Below are 16,516 nucleotides of genomic sequence, written 5' to 3'. Positions count from 1 at the left end.
ATGAGGCAATTAGACGTTTAACTAAAACAAACGAAAGGCCTCAAATGACACAGACTGTGACGTTAACCGTTACAGCACTGCAGATAGGTCCATTTTGAATTAAAATGATGCCCGGGGATCAGATTATACAACGAGAAGATTTTACATCATAACGGTCACTTTCATGGAAGGGAAACAAGTGTCATAGTAAAATGCATCAGTAAAATTTATATATATATATATAAATTTTATATATATATCATATATATATATATATATTTATATGATAAAGTACCCCCAAATACCAAACTCTTTTCATTGGGTTTAAAACGTGATAAAGGTAATTATCTCAATCGTTTTTTAACATGTTCTTAGGTTTGCTCTTAAGAGAATGGCAAGGTATCCAATTATTGCAATATCTGTAATGTATCGAAGACTGAAGTGCCCACAGACAGATAGATGGTGTTTTCAATCTTTACGATCGCAGAAGGCCTGTTACATAATGGAAATATACCAGCCACGATTTGCGGTGGCTTCACTGCTCGGGAAGGTAAATATACTATTTAAAAATGCAAAGTCCACAACAGAAGACAGTGCTATACATTGTTGACAGTAATGACATTTATCAATACGCATTCCACAAAAAAAAGGATGAACACGAGTAATATGGAATAAAACGTAAATAAGTACATTTCTGTTCAAATAATAGGTACTACAGAAAGATTCTAGTACTGTGTAAACATGACTATAATAAGATATCTGGACGTTACGATCAACAAGGGTGATCTATACACTGCATTCTGTGAAAATATTATCCTTTGTGCACCAAAGTCTGCACCAAAGTGTGTATTACAATGTGTAATCTGTCTAATGATTTAGTTTGAATGAATAACAACGGCCAATTTAACATGAATCCTCTCAGTCCTTAAATAAACCAGTTAGCATACGAGCATGGCAACTAGACTAGGCTGTTTAATCCCCCGAGCTTGTTCCGGATAGTTATGTGCTATTCACATTATATGTACACGAAATAGTAATTTTCCAAGATGTATACGTAACCGGTTAACTGTGCCATTTTCAAGGGAAAGTCCTTTGGAGCCGACGTCACTAAAATATACTAGCTGCCAAAAATGATTGCAGAAATAATGACCACCTGTCACATAGGTTGCCTTTCACACGCAGAGGTGTGCTTTAATAGGAATAATAATTAAAGGCAACGCAAGAGGCAATAGACAACGTGACGATTATACACTCGTGTTTCATTAGTGAAGTTACCAATTTCGAAACTGCCAATCTTACCAGTCATATCACTCAATATACGCATTTGGCAAAATAAAGAAGGGTTCAGACCACTTTATTAAATGCTTACTTTCGCCAGTTTTCATATTGCTTTTATAATTGAATTAAGGATCTAAGTGCATGGAACAGTCTGTAAACATCGAAATATTGGTTAGTTTTACCTTATTAAGGTTGGCAACTGCTCTCCTATTAAGGCAAAGCTCACAGTTCCCTCCATGCAATTCGGTTTCTAAACCAGAACATCGACTATTTAACTCCAAAAGTGAGAATACATATTCTGCCATAATATCTTATACGATCAAACAGGTGCAGGTATTCTAAAGTGAATAAATCACAATTGAATATAGAATATGGATATCGATTGCCTAAAACATGATTTATCTATATTTGTACAATAGGCACATAAAAACCCATTTTAAATGTGTATCTATATCACACACAAGTTTTACATTACAAAATGTCAACACTAGTGTGCAGATTGGGAGGTGATTGTCATATCACCGTGAAATCTTTCTCTATGTCTCTGGATAGATCTGTCGACATTGTACGGCATGGATCTAAAGTACCCTCGTGATCTAAAAATATTGCAACGCCTGCACGCTAATATTCGGATTTCATAATTGCCTGTGAATATTACGCGTGCACGTGAGATTTATATGATGCATTGCTGTAAATACATGGACCTACATTCGACACCCTGCCGCCCTAATTTTGCTTTAGATAAATGGATGTTAATTAAAGCAAAGAGTACTGAGTCATCCGAGGAATCACCTATTTCTTTGGTGCTGGGTGGTAAACTCACGAGTAAACCACAGACCACAAAATCGAGATCTTGTTCATAAAAACAGGCATTTTTTGTGTGGTAAAGACCAGTTCATTTGGAGAATCTTTAGGCACGTTTGCCAACTTCTTGACGTACATTATTTGTTGATCTATATATTACATTTAACTTTGTTTTTCAATCTTCATTTATTGTAAATTATCAGTGGTATCATCCAATTTGATATTGGAACGCCCTCCCCTTTACCATAACTGCATCTGCAATTTGAAAGGGATGGTTTTGTATGGCCAAATTTATCAGTGGTACCCTACATGACACAATAACAGAATACTGCACCATTAACTATATTTTTCTGGCTAACAAGATTCACAAATGACATTCATTGGTATACAGTAAATACAGAATGTGCGTTTTACCGTTTTCCTCTGTATTATGTTTCAGAACATGCATCCGGTTAACTCTTTACCTGCAAAATATCACGAATTAAAGAGATTAGTTGATGCTCCCCAATTAAAACGTCAATATTTTTGACATGTCCTTAAAACCGCAATACACATTACATTAGATTGATGTCTAGTCTTTTGATAATATATTTGTGACATGGGAGATGTTTGAGAAAAAAATAGCTCCACCATACTTAATCCGTCCTTGACTACTTAACACTGATGTTGAATAAAATCATGAATATTCATTTGTATATTACGACGCGAATTGGCAATCAGCAGTCGGTTTTAAAATGTTATTGCTGAGCACCATTTTCAAAATAGCGAAGATCTATCATGGCTTGCAACAACCACTTATGAAATGGGTTGAAAACTAAATTGGTCGCACTTACTGCTGGATGCAGCATCTGCATTCAAGCAATATTAAAGCAGATCGCTTGGGCTGAAGAGAACTCAACTCCAGAACAATATGAATAAAAAACTAATTTTTATTTTTATGAGGTGTATTCGCGACAAGCCTTGCACCTTTCCCGGTTGTGAAAGTGAACACATCAAATAGTATCAGAATTCCACGTCAGCTCCTGCATGTAAATATTATTCAATTATTTGCATTATGGTTTTGTTTTCATCGTGGTGGAGACATACTTAAGATACAGTGTAAGTGATGACAAGCATCAGCATAAATATTTGCTGCCAAGCCACAGAATGCTGGCTCAGATCACTACAATTTTAAAAACATGCATTCGTGCCCTAGTTCTGGGGTTTCCAGTAAAAGGCTGGTTGCTACAAAACGTTCCCTCATTTCTGCCTCGGTTGTCGAGCTCTGAAGCCTCTATGAGTGCCACTGACCGTGGCCATGAGATTCAAACCAACACAGCCAACGTAGATTGCGTATCTCCCTCTCTCTGGAACAGAGCGTGGCAAATCTAATAATAAATAAACATCTCAACAACAATGGCAATAACGTAAACAAGCTAATGATAGCAACATTAGATTAATATCGAATAGTATCTGGAATCACTGGCCTCGAAAACCATTCCTTGCACAAATATGTTGGGATACCATTCTGCGAACCACACAGGGCAAGCTATTCTGGTTTGTGTAAATATACCAATAAAAAATGCCATGCTGCATAGTAACGGAAAACTGCAAGCTGAGCCATATCTCAGTGCTCGCCTATCAGTAATCTTGACTCGTAACAACTCCGGCGACTTCATAAATTACCGGAGTCCCAGAAACAGATTAGTATGAAATATTTTGAAGTCATAATTAAAACACCCGCGCCATCGGCCAACTACTGTGGCCTTATCCAACCTAATAAATTGGAGCCAGATTCGTAGATAAAATAGCGTGAGACATAATAGATCGAGATGGAAACATAGATATAGAACAAGATTGTGAAGCCTAGTGAATAAAGGGCACATATCTGACCAAAGTGCATATCTGATGAAGTTATGTACGGCCAAATATTAGAATTATGTACATGTGCAAAATTCAATGACGATTTTTTAATCTGAGAAGGATTTCTAAATGATTAAATTGCAGCCTGTATTTTCTCTTGCGGTCGAGCAATGTAAACAGTCAACATCAAGTTCAACACCATACAAATAATTACCATAACCATTTCAAAGTGCATCCTTTCATTTCTAGCCTGCACATCAGTTCTCAGCGATGAACATTAAATATTTTCCATTTATATATTTAATTATTCCAAATGTTACGAGGAAAGTACAACCATTTTACATTACCATTGGGAATTTTCTAATTGGCAGGCGAAACTCACCTTTTACTTCCAACCGACAAAAACAGACGCTAACGTTATTACACCACATTGACGACTTATTATACAAAGTAATTAATATGTAATTGGCCGAATCATTTAAAATGATAAAGCCATTGATTTACGTTTTAAAGATAATAGTTTAACTTAACACCAGAATTGACAATGGCTCGAAATGTCAAACTGTGCAATCAGATGTAAAGAGATGTGTGTACTTACAGGCTGCTAGAAGGTAAACTTCAAGGTAGGTTCATTTCTGAAATCTTGGTGCACAAAAGCCCCGCCGCTGAAATCTCCTCTTGGCAAGTTTTGACTTCTTCGTGGGTCCAGAAGCAACCAATGCCATTCCTCATCAATTTCATTCAAAGTAGGTGCTTACTTCCACATTATTCTGATTGAAAGGGCACTGAAATAGAGAGACAACTTCCACCCTTTAAGGAAAAAAATAACTTTTTTCCCCGTAACATTCTCCTCACCCAAACCCAAGAAGTAAAAAAAAAGTGACGGCACTGTCTGCAAGTTTTTTTGGGGGGCCAGGGTAAGGATTGTCCAGCCCCTCCGGCGGGTACGTGGCCTGAAAATCAAATAACTTCCCCTTTTCTTTTGTTGCTGATGAACTGAAGCCCTATTGTTCATTCCTTGCATGATCTGATTTTTTTTTGTATGTGTAGAAGGGCCATTCCCAGAATAGGCAGTGCCTTCTCTTCTCATTTGGCAGAATAATGGATTTCGCCACCACCAACAACCCCCAACCCTTCAGCACTCACACACCGTCTGACAGACACAACAAATAAAACATTTGAATAGAACTGACAAGAAAGTCCCTTTTTTTTTCTTCAGAAAACATATTTTCGTGCGTGCATGTGCTAGTATGTGGGAGTTAACAGGCCCGTAGGGGGGGGGGGGGGGAGGCTGAGGGGGGGGGGGAGTTCACGTGTTAACGCTCCATTATTAGGCTTTTAATTGCTGAACTTTTTCTCCCCCTCTTTCAAAGAGCGCCTTCTCTCTCTCTCTCTCTCTCTCTCTCTCTCTCTCCACACACACATTGCTCCAGACATTGACCGTTGTCCATCGAATGTTGTGACGAGCCCAGAAGCTCCGAGTTCGCACTTGGCGCTCTTCAAACGCTTTGTTAGCTTTTTTTTGTGGTAGTTGTTGATGGATCTTTATGTTTGTTTATTTCTTTTATTTACAGTTGGCTGCTCCGAATCTCTCCCACCCCGACTCTCTTTTCTCCTCGTGACCGGTCGGGGAAAAAAAATATCGAACCAAATAATTTTTAAAAAAAGCAATATAAACATTTTTTTTCCCCTTGCAAACTCTTGACTTGATACTTTTCTTTTATTTCTCTTTTTTCCCCCTGCCTCCTCCTCCTCCTCCTCCTCCTCCTCCTCGAGGAAACACATCAAATGCAGAGTGAAAAGAAATAGAAGCAAGATTCCCAGCCTGGAAACGTTGCTCTGCCGTTGTTGCCTCGCCATCCAGAAACGGCAAACAAGAGGCAGCCCAGATTTTCCCGCCACCTCCAGCCATTCGTTCGTGTGTTTTGACTTTGCTTTTTTTTTTCCTGGGGTGGGAAACATGTTCTCCCTCTCCGCCTTCGCCAAGCGGACATTTTGCCCTAAAGAAAAAGAGACTGGCATTTTCTTCAGCATTTTCCCCCTCCCAGTTATAGATAATGCATACAGAAAGGGACCGAAGCCAAGGAAATAACTTGGAGACGTTTCACTGAAGGATTTTCCAGGCATCTGGATTTTTTTTCTCAATGCGCGCTCAGTGTATCGGCGAGGTCACGTTTGCTTACGTCACGTTAAGTGCACGTATGCTAACATTTAAAATTAAATTATTAGCAACAAGAAAAAATATGCAAATCGTCAGCTTATTGTTTGACAGCCACTGAATTGCATGCGGGTTCCTAATTTATGTTTTAGTCTTTATTTTTTTTTTGTGTGCTTTCCAATAAGAAGACTGCGAAAATAGAGCGTGCGGGATTTTTTTCATATAAATAAGGACACTGGAGAAATATCCATGCGTAATAACGCCGATGATGCGCCATCGCCTCTGCTGTTGGCTGTAACGTGTGCGTTATTTTTAATATGTATATCTCTGTAAGTGTTTGTTCACCTTTTTCTCTTACTGAAGCTATAGATCGAAACCGTTTGTTTCTGCATAAACACTCCAATGTATCATTGTTCCCTTTTTAAAACCTAAACCTACACAAATGTATATATAAAAACTACTTTTGTAGATTTTTTTGCCATGGCGTTATATTATAATTACGCGTTGGAATCCTGTATGAATATGTATGATTTTAACATTGCATTCAGAGCTTTTCATGTGTATTAGTGTATATTTTCGTATAAGATTACTGATACCTTTACATTAAGAGAAGTAAGTCTTTCAGCTAAACATTTGTAATAAAACAAAAAAATAATCTAGATTTAGTAAAATCACAATCTTTGGTTTTACACACTTCAAAGAACTCTTCCTTGATTTCAATGGTCACGATTGCAATTGGCATTCTTTGGATCTGCCAGAGATATTTTCTCTCCAGTTCGCGCAAATTTCCATGTATTTAAATACTTAAAATACTAATAGCGTCTTGAATATTCAATGAGATTCATCTTATAACCAACAATATGCCCGACTAGTTTACCCTTCTGGTTAGACAAAGATGACATAGGTTAAGATTTGCTATTTTGAATTGTAATATTTGTAGTTGCACATTTAATTAAGTAGCATTTCTTCGTACAAGATATATATATATTAGCGATCCTTATTTTTGCAAAATAACACAATATATACGACGTTGCAATTGTGCTTCGTAAATATTAACTCATTACTCACCAATATATCTACAGAAGCTGCCGCATAATTCCTGTTTATTCAGCGCCCTATTCAAATAGAAGTTTATTAGCACTATCTGTGACGATAGTTAAATTCATTTGAGTAAATACAAATAGACGAAACAGATTTCATACTGCTAGTGCTATATTAATCAGATATGTCGATTTTATATTTTTAATATCACATTACAGTATGCGATTTTAAACTTTGCATTAGCAGAATCACCGTGATCGTGTAGCACCGGTACTGGGAAATAGTTGCAGTGTTTCTTACATTCATGACCTTACTGTCTGAAGCTATTTTTGATTCCTCGCATACACCACAAAAAAATCGAGTACGCAAAATAAATTTTAGTATATTTGTAACTAAAATGTATTCAACCGATTTAATAAGTACCCAGTTCTGTCTTAATGAGTACCGTTGCATCGTTTCTATTGCATGGTAGAGTTTGCCTGAGTATTTGTTTGATGTATTTTTTAATGTTATTTTGACGATCCGTTGGTGGAATATTTGGCGGTGACGCGATGAAATAAAATTGCGCTGATCATATGCATGCCTTGCGGGATATATTATATTATAACAGAGAAACATTATGAAACTTAGTCCTATATATCTCGCATTGGATATATTCAAAGAGTAAATGTCTTCATGTATTAATATTTCATTCTAGTTCAGTAGTTAGTATATTTTGCATTGTTTTGGATGCATTTATACACATTCTTATATTTAGCACCTGATTTCAAACTCTCTTGTTGTGGTTAACTATATATAATCCCTCGCCTATGAATTTCAAGCAATGTATAATTTGGCGCACAGAAGTTTGAACACTGGCAAAAGTAGTTTGTTTTGTTTTAGATGTAGTATGTAGTAGTAATAGCTTAGATGTAGTAATATATATCAGTTGGGTAAATAGTAAAATTATATGCCATTATGAAATGATTATAATTTGCTCAACGCTTGGTGTATCTATTCGGGAGATACAAGAAGTTGACGAAATGAGTTCCAATTTGAATTCTTTGTACCGAACGTAACTCACTTTCGCTCAGATCACCTACAGTACAACTAGTTATTTATTTAGGATTTGTTAACTCCTCTGAAAAAGACCAGAATTTATTTTCTGTACCAATAGGTACACACAGTGAATTTTATGCCGCTATTTTAAGGCACCGAAATATCAAGTTTCATTCTAACGCCGATTTAAGACAAATTCGAAGCGTAGCAATGTTATCAATGGACATTCTGATTGGTCCGCACCGTAGACAAATTGCACATACTTTATATGACTTGAACTCAGTTCAGTTTAGATTTAGTTTTTACTGCTTTTCGTACTTACAGTCGTATTGGCCATTAGTTCATTGCACAGTCGCTGAGTTGGCGACACCATTATTTTGAGTGTACAGAATGGCATTAGTACAATATTAGAAACTATTAGAAACCAGTTTAGTAGGTTAAGTTGGAGGTGACAGTAATGTAAATTGGCACCGTTTTAGTTAACGGCTGCCATAGTAGAATACAATTTATAGTTAAATCTGATTCAATACATCTTACTATTTAATAAATGAATGCAGTGTTGTATCGATAACTATTATGTACTAAAAAATAAACTCATGCTATTATGTAAGTATTCCGTTCAGTTTCATTTTTAACAATTAAAAGTGTCTTAAACAGCGTTTGTGATGTGTGGTATTATCGGCATTTTTTTAAACACTGTCTAATATTCGGCTTCTTTCTAAAAAATAAACGCGCTGTACTTAGGCAACATTAGTGTTCTTTAATACCAGGGTACATAGCTGATAGGTGACAATAAATACGTTCAAGATGCAATAGTTCATGCATATGTGTTATTCGGGTTTCACTCCTAAAATGTTACAAGTTTAACCCGGTTATAGAATTGGTAGTACAAGGAGAACCTAAACGACGGCATTGCAATAGACCAAAAATGAAATATATATATATTTTCAGATAGTGACATTGACGTTTTTCTTTATTTTGTTTCCGCCGTTACTCAATGTAATGAATTTAATAAACCAAAAATAGACTGAAAAGGAAATTGAAATTCTCTAAACATGCTCCAATCGCTTCTATTTTGGATATGTAACGATAACGATAACAACGCTACAACAGAGCCAATAATATTTATGCATTCCATTTTATAAGTAGCTAACTATAGATTATTAATCATTATTGCTGAATCTCACACACAAAAAAGTATAATTGTCCATCCGAAGTAACATCGAAAAAAATATAGATGGAATGGTGTAAAAATGATTGTGTACACATATGTACATACAAACGTGCACATAAACAAACATTTAAAGTGGCACATACATCTGCAAATGCTGGACTCTTGAGCAAGAAACAAAATGCTGGAGGAACTCACTGGGTCAGGCGGCATCTGTGGAGGATGATGTTTCGGGTTGGGACGTTCCACAGATGCTGCCTGATCTGCTGAGTTCCTCCAGCAAATATTAAGGTGTTTCCTGTAAGTTGCATTGGGATAAACATGGCGGACGTTTTAAAAAAAATATATTCGTGATCGGTAAAAGAGTAAGTATTGCAGTGGGACCTTACTTAAGTGAGTAAGTAACCAGAAAAAAACCTTGCCTAGAAACATGAAACACTGGTATCACCTTGATATGATTTGTAGAAGTGAATGGACATCGCAAGTAGACGAAGGGCGACATCTTCTGGCAGCACTTGCATTCTAGTTTTGCAACGGTCAACTGGTTTTTAATCTTCCACTCAACAAGCCAGTTGCAGCACAAAGATGTTTTGCAAACAATTTTCAAAAACATAGGAGAGTGCAAACATAAATACAAACAATTACGAACAACCAACAACTCTCACTGCTTCCCTTTGATAGCAGACTAATGTTTACTTCAGTGTGGTAAACCGTAGTTAAATTCATTTCTAACATAATCAATGCTTATCAACATTGCCGCTTGATAACTTCTTAAAAAAATTACATTCGGCATTTAAATATTCGGACCGAGTCAATATAGTGTCAATATTATCAATTTAAAATGTGGATAAAGTGAGTGGTTGGATTCAGGAAAATATGATACACAAAAGAAAACCACATTAGTATTTTGCCGACGTAGTTACTACAATACAATTCCTGTTTTGTTCTGCTTTAGATATGTTTCATAATTTATTCTAGATCATCGTTCGGAATCTCATTTTATTAACCGTTAATTTATAAAACAATGTCAACATTTTACTTCCGTTTGCCTGTACTTCCATGCGTTTGTGTAGGGGTGATGGGGTTACTACTAGGCAATGAGTTATTACCAGGCATTAAGGGAAGGACTCAGAAATACATGACTCATTAAACTGCAGCAAATATTCACCGAGCCACTTATTGGTCAACATAAAATAGACAGGAGACTTATTTTCATTATAAGATAGAAATCTATAATATCTCCATTCCAACGCAACTTTCATAGATTGTGATTGGAAACAAAATGTATCCAAAAACGTAATCCAAATGACCGAATTTAGATGCACGGCGCCGTAACACATTAATATTTCAGACATTAGACACGACTTATGCATGTGTATTGCATTAAATACGATATCTGTATTTAAACTATATAAGCATCATGTATAAAATAATAAACAATTTACTAAGCTACCAATGATTTTTCTATTGTAAACTCATTTTGAAAACTGCACATTTAGGCAGAAACGTATTAAATAATGAAACGAAGAAAATACGAGTTGTCAAAATGTCCACAAAGAAGGAAATCGGTTCCGTCAAGTTGAAAGAATAAGTTCAACTCCTTCTACCATCTATCATCTTCATGTTACATATGTACAGCCTTTAAAATATTCTCAACAAATAAATTAAACATCATAAAGAGCAGTTCATTGGATAGTTCTTAACTTTATCAAAATATTGTGCATTTGGGGTAAACTAATTAAAGATCGACCTAATATAATATATACCAGAAGCTTAATCTATGGGTACGTTTTACTTCAATAATGTTTTAAAATATTTCACAATAAATATATTTTAATCACTATGTAAAACCAAGTCAACATTGCAAGCAATTTAAGACTAACCACTGCAGCTTGAAAAGTTACTACCTCGAAAATGCCCCAAGATAAATAAAATTTACACTTATTTTCAGTTTTAGTTGGCAAACCAAAGTTCCAATTCTTTCAGTTAGCATGGAACATCTCAATTTCTATTTGGAGTACACTCGATTTAACAAAAAAATGCAATCGGAAGTCACACGCATATGAATGCAAAACACGCCATCAACCCTTAAAATGATGAACATGTATAATGTTGATAGTTATCCATTTGAAACACTTGGAGTTACTGTCAGTGACATCTCAGATTTGGGTTTAACTTACATATTTTGGATGTTTTTTTCTTATACAAACTCTTAAATATCGATAGGGGATTATGCTGCATTTACTAGATATGTCTACATTGTTTTATGTGGAAAAAACCAAAATGCAACGTCAAGCTTTACAAATCAGTAGTTCGGACGATATACAGTAATGATTTAATCATTTCGCCGGTGTTACTCCATAGTAAATATTCATGTTGGATTGGAGGGAAAAAAACGTCGAGCTCGTAGCTCGTTTACTTACTGTTCAATACAAAGCGGCCCCTGGGCTTTACCCTCAGTCTTAGAACACTGGAAGTGTCTGAAATTCTGCCTGGTACCCTGTCTGGGACCATATATCCGCGATCTTCAGAGTCAACGACAAATATTTTGAACGTTAGCCAAAAGAGACGTTCACCGACAATTACATGACGTTGGCCACTTTTGGTTATTCGGTGCGGATCTGAAAGTTGACCAAAGGGTCCCAAATACAAAAGACTGTTTGAAATCCTCCCTTCCCCATTAAGACATTGTAGTGATGCGGATGATCTAAACGGCGGTAAAACTAATGGAATTTTTGGGCACAATTTGCTTTGCTCCTTAATAGTGGGACCTTGCAACAGATTCAACCACCCCACCCATCTTCCCACATCCCCTCTCCATTGAAAGCCTCTCTTAATATAGATGTCACAGACCTGTGTTATTTGTGCTGTACCACACGTGAAAATATAAATTTAATGGTCAAAGGTTTGGAGACTCTGGGCATTTGTACTATTTTAAATGTTTGCTGTCGATGAAGTATCAAACAGCGACGCAAAAGTGAAGTTGTAAGAAACTACAAACAAGGTGTGTTGCAGAGCTTCACCGCGAATTCAGGCAAACATTTGATAGCTATAAATGAATGCATCGTCCCCCCGAATGATTTTCATGTTAAACATTAGAACACACGCATTGAAAACTAAGTGTTTTGAAACCCGGTTCATACGTCAGGTCACCTAAAACGAACTACATTGCTTTCGATAAGACCTGCACTCGTAGTTCAGGTGCCTCCCGGGATGAAACGTGTAAAATTCCACGTGTGCTTTAAATCAATACACGACGGTGAGTTTGAAATCAGTCTGTCCTTGAAGGTCAAGTCTCGTGCCCCAGACTTGCATGTGTATGCTTTAGGTTAATTACTCCGCAGCTTTCAAATGAATCACTTTATTGTTTGATCGCATCACGATTTTGGCCGATAACAAACACGTTGCGACAATTTATCGGTCCAAGGGACCCTTGTTAAAATAAACTTATCAAATTGATTGGTTTTCGGTATTTCGAGTCCTCGTAAAAAATGCGCGATTTATATTAATAGAAATGACACGAAGGTCAAGAGACATGGCAAGCAATATAATCTTTAAATATTTTACAAATTTCATCCCCTCCCCCCCGCCACATATACATGGCCCCACCCATTGTTACTGTACTCTTGCAGCACATGGCTTAACTTATTTCGAAGAAAATGTTATGTTTATTATTCCTATAAGGATACATAATTTCTGTTGAAATCATAACCTTATTGATGTAATATATTGATTTGGAAACATTGCGACAAGGAATGTGCCGAAAGAGGAATTAGTATGGGCTTCCAATCTTACATCTGTTTGATCACAAATTATACATAGAAAACTTTATAATTCACAGGGAAATCAAAATAACTTTGCTTCTATCTTTAACCGTATAAACCCCGATTGCTGAATACGTCAACAATGTCACACTTAGGAATTGTGTAAAACGTACACTTTTGAATGATTTAGTGCTTTGTTTATCAAGGATATTCAAAACGTATAAACTTGCTCGGTTGTAGAAAGTAAAATAAGAAAAATAAGTTCTATTTTACCGTTTTATTCCAACTTGTTAGAACTCGTTATTGAAGTTTTAGTTCGTCGTTGAAAGTTTATTTACTGCCCATTATTGATAATTGTCAAGGTTTTCAAGTTCAAATAAGCGAGCACATTTCTAAAGTGGGGTAACAAGGCATATTTAGATTAGTAAAATACATGTTTTGATTGACCCCAATTTCTCCAGTTTAATGGAAAATCAAAAGTTAAACGTGCTTACACTTTGCCTTTAACTATTGATTAGTTTTGAAATAATTGGACAGGGCGGGGGATTATTTATTTATTCCCTCCCCCCCCCCGCCAAAAAAAATTCTGATAATGCAGTTGTGTTGATTATGTTTATAGTGAAATCTTTCACGATATTCTTGAATTTTGAAATGCTCGTGTTGAATTGATGCGGTATTCTGATTATTTTCGCAATTGCGACAAGGTACCAATTCCGAAGGCTTATTTTCAAAAGCAGCCATCTTTTAAGATGCAAGTTGCATTATTCGCAATGTCGTCACTGGTTTGTTGATATGGCTAATTCGTATTGACTAATTTTGGTTTTAAGATGGGACTGGAGATTTCAAATTCATGAATTAAAAAAAATATTTAGAACTTCTTAAAACCATAACTTTTTCACGACTGAATAATAGTTACAAATTAATACAACTATCAGCGAGCTTATTATATTGAATAGATGCTTGCTATTTTGATTTTCCAGTTGTTATTTTACTTTCCACGACCAAATATGTTTTCCATTGGCGAGTTATTTCAAAAATTGTAAAAAACATGTAATTTCAGGTAATTCTCTGGAGAAACACGAATTGACGTTAAATACAAGGTATGGCTCGCCCTCAACATTCATAGATGCATCAAAAGAGATGAATAATGGTCTACATTGAGAATTCAACAAGATACGCGTTATTAACCCTAAAGAAAGTATTTTTGTCGATTAAGCAAATTGAATGTGACACGGTCGTTGCATTTTTAATCCTAAAAAAATACTATGTTCAAAGGTTATAACTTGCCGAGAGGTGTTGAGTTTATATACTTTTATGTTATCTGGAGTCTTGAATAAGTGAGACAGTGAATTGAAAATTAAGTATGTTCAGGAATCAATGAACACGGAGGACGAGGGCAGTTCCTTCCAAAAGTATACATACTTCAGAAATAGTAAATGGTGGGTGTGCACGCTGCCTGCCGTACGAGCTATCGAAATACACACGCGCACTGATATTTTCTAACAAATATTTGAAGAAGCATTACTGTTTCTAAATATTAAATATGACACATTGTGTAGCATTTTCATAGCTAGCGAAATTTCCTGAAGTTAACAGTTTTCACAATGTTCTGACTGATTACAGTGGTTGCATAATATCTCAGGGAGAACGTTTCTTTCTTTTCTTACGCTGGATTCATGTACATTAGTGATGTACAAATGAAATTCATGGAAATGAACAATTGGATTACAATGGATTTATGTCACCCAACATTGGAACGGATTTTGTTAGTTAAATAATCAGAAGTAAAAAATGGAAGATATCGTCAAAAGCCACAGGAGAAACATAGTTGTTAGATTACACCATTCGGAACTTAGATACTTTGAGGTCGTTTCTGCAAGTGAGGACCTGGACAATTAAAGATTTCTGCAGTTTTGTTTTAAAGACCATGTCAAAAGAGAAAGAAAGGTGTGGAACGTACATGTGGACTACAGCGCCAATTATGTTGTGAGAATAATGTTGGGAAATACGTTGCAGATAAACAATTATCTACCACGATCATCACAAAATGCAGATGGAAGGAATTGTCCGGTGTATTTTTTTACACACTATAAAGACGGGAAGTAAAATAAAAATGCATGGAGGAATATGTGCAGTTTTGATTCTAAATATATCACGTGAGAATTAAGCAGGAAGCTCGCATGTAAGCGTTCCATTCATCGACTAAATGCTAATTATTGACAAATCTCCACTTCCGCGACTATTGTGATATATACATTGGAATTTAATACCAATGTTTCAAATATAATGGTTTGTATTAGAAATGATTTACGCAATGAATAATAATTCATAGAATGTGATCTTATATCGAGAAATGAGCTGTACACACGCTGTTCGGAGGCACACATTAACTCTAATGACTCGGGGTGGATTTGAGGCACTTTCTTTGAGGCTATTTCTGTAATTTCAGTCTGTAGAAAAGTCCCGGATCCGTCACGTCACCCGTCATTTTTCTCCAAAGATGCTGCCTGACCCATTGAGTTGCTCCAACGCTTTGTGTCTATCTTCGCTATATACCAGCACCTGCAGTTCCTTTCTATATTATAACCAGGAATATTCCAAAAAAACAGGCCGTCATGTTTCTATTGAACTCACGTCGGCTATGGTAAAATAAAATATCGCAAAAGATGGACAGATGTAAAACTAAGTAATCTACATTTACACACCCAATTTTAAAAAAAATGCATCCTCAAATTATTCAGGTTTTTCGAGCATACAAAAAAATAAATGGGAAAAGCTCTGAATAGACAATTATCACTTCACAGAACAAATGTTACAATTTTGGTGTAAAGGTAAAGGTAAAACTGATGCACAGGGCTGTGGCGACATTTGCTGAGACTCATGGATTCATGTTATTATTCACAGTCGGACATTCATGAAAAACATTAACAGTCTCAGAACAAACACAGCAATCAGCGCATTAACATTGAAAGTGCTTAATTTCCGTAGTTTTGCCATTTTCGCTCTAGAAATAAAAAGGTGGGCTGCTAGGTTAAAACAAACTAAGTTTGTACCAAAAGTATCCAATTTACCTTTTCCACTCCAGTCTGAACGGGAGAAATAAGTTTCCTTTCGACACAGTGAAATATATTCTTCCAGCACTCGAATGAATTCACGCATTCCTCAGTATCTTTACAAACCGTTATTGCTGAAAGGAATAATGCAACAATAATTACTGGAGTTTTAATTGGGGAGGGGTGGGCTATTGGCAGAAAAGATAGCAGTGATTTGTAATAAGTACCTTTTCTTTACTCAGCGATCTCTAGCGGCAGATTGGAGAATGGACTCGGCAGCAGTTTGGCCATTACGTTATCCAGCATCTAATGCAACAGCTAGACTAACCTAATGAACACTGACATCAAGCACAATAATTTACTAAGGACTTATATTTGATTTCCAACA

The 16,516-nt window shown here is 36.1% G+C and overlaps 1 long non-coding RNA gene across 8 annotated transcripts in view; it reads right to left on the bottom strand.

Moving 5' to 3' along the window:
• The window catches only part of LOC144592129 (uncharacterized), a 229,114-nt gene extending 212,806 nt beyond the window's left edge, over positions 1–16,308 (bottom strand). Inside the window, exons 1-5 of one of the 8 annotated variants that reach the window (XR_013547087.1) lie at positions 16,147–16,308; positions 11,735–11,836; positions 7,130–7,176; positions 4,502–4,688; positions 2,476–2,525 (exon numbers count right to left, since the gene is read on the bottom strand). This is a non-coding gene — a long non-coding RNA (uncharacterized LOC144592129). Of the gene's footprint in view, positions 1–2,475; positions 2,526–4,501; positions 5,190–7,129; positions 7,177–9,457; positions 9,590–9,759; positions 10,282–11,734; positions 11,837–16,146 lie in introns of those variants that run through there. The other 7 variants (XR_013547088.1, XR_013547090.1, XR_013547089.1 and 4 more) reach the window with 7 other exon arrangements.
• Between the last annotated feature and the right edge of the window lie 208 nt (positions 16,309–16,516).

Source organism: Rhinoraja longicauda, chromosome 3 (genome assembly GCF_053455715.1).
Source record: "Rhinoraja longicauda isolate Sanriku21f chromosome 3, sRhiLon1.1, whole genome shotgun sequence".
Lineage (NCBI taxonomy): Eukaryota > Metazoa > Chordata > Chondrichthyes > Rajiformes > Arhynchobatidae > Rhinoraja > Rhinoraja longicauda.
This window is presented reverse-complemented; position numbering and strand designations above follow the sequence as displayed.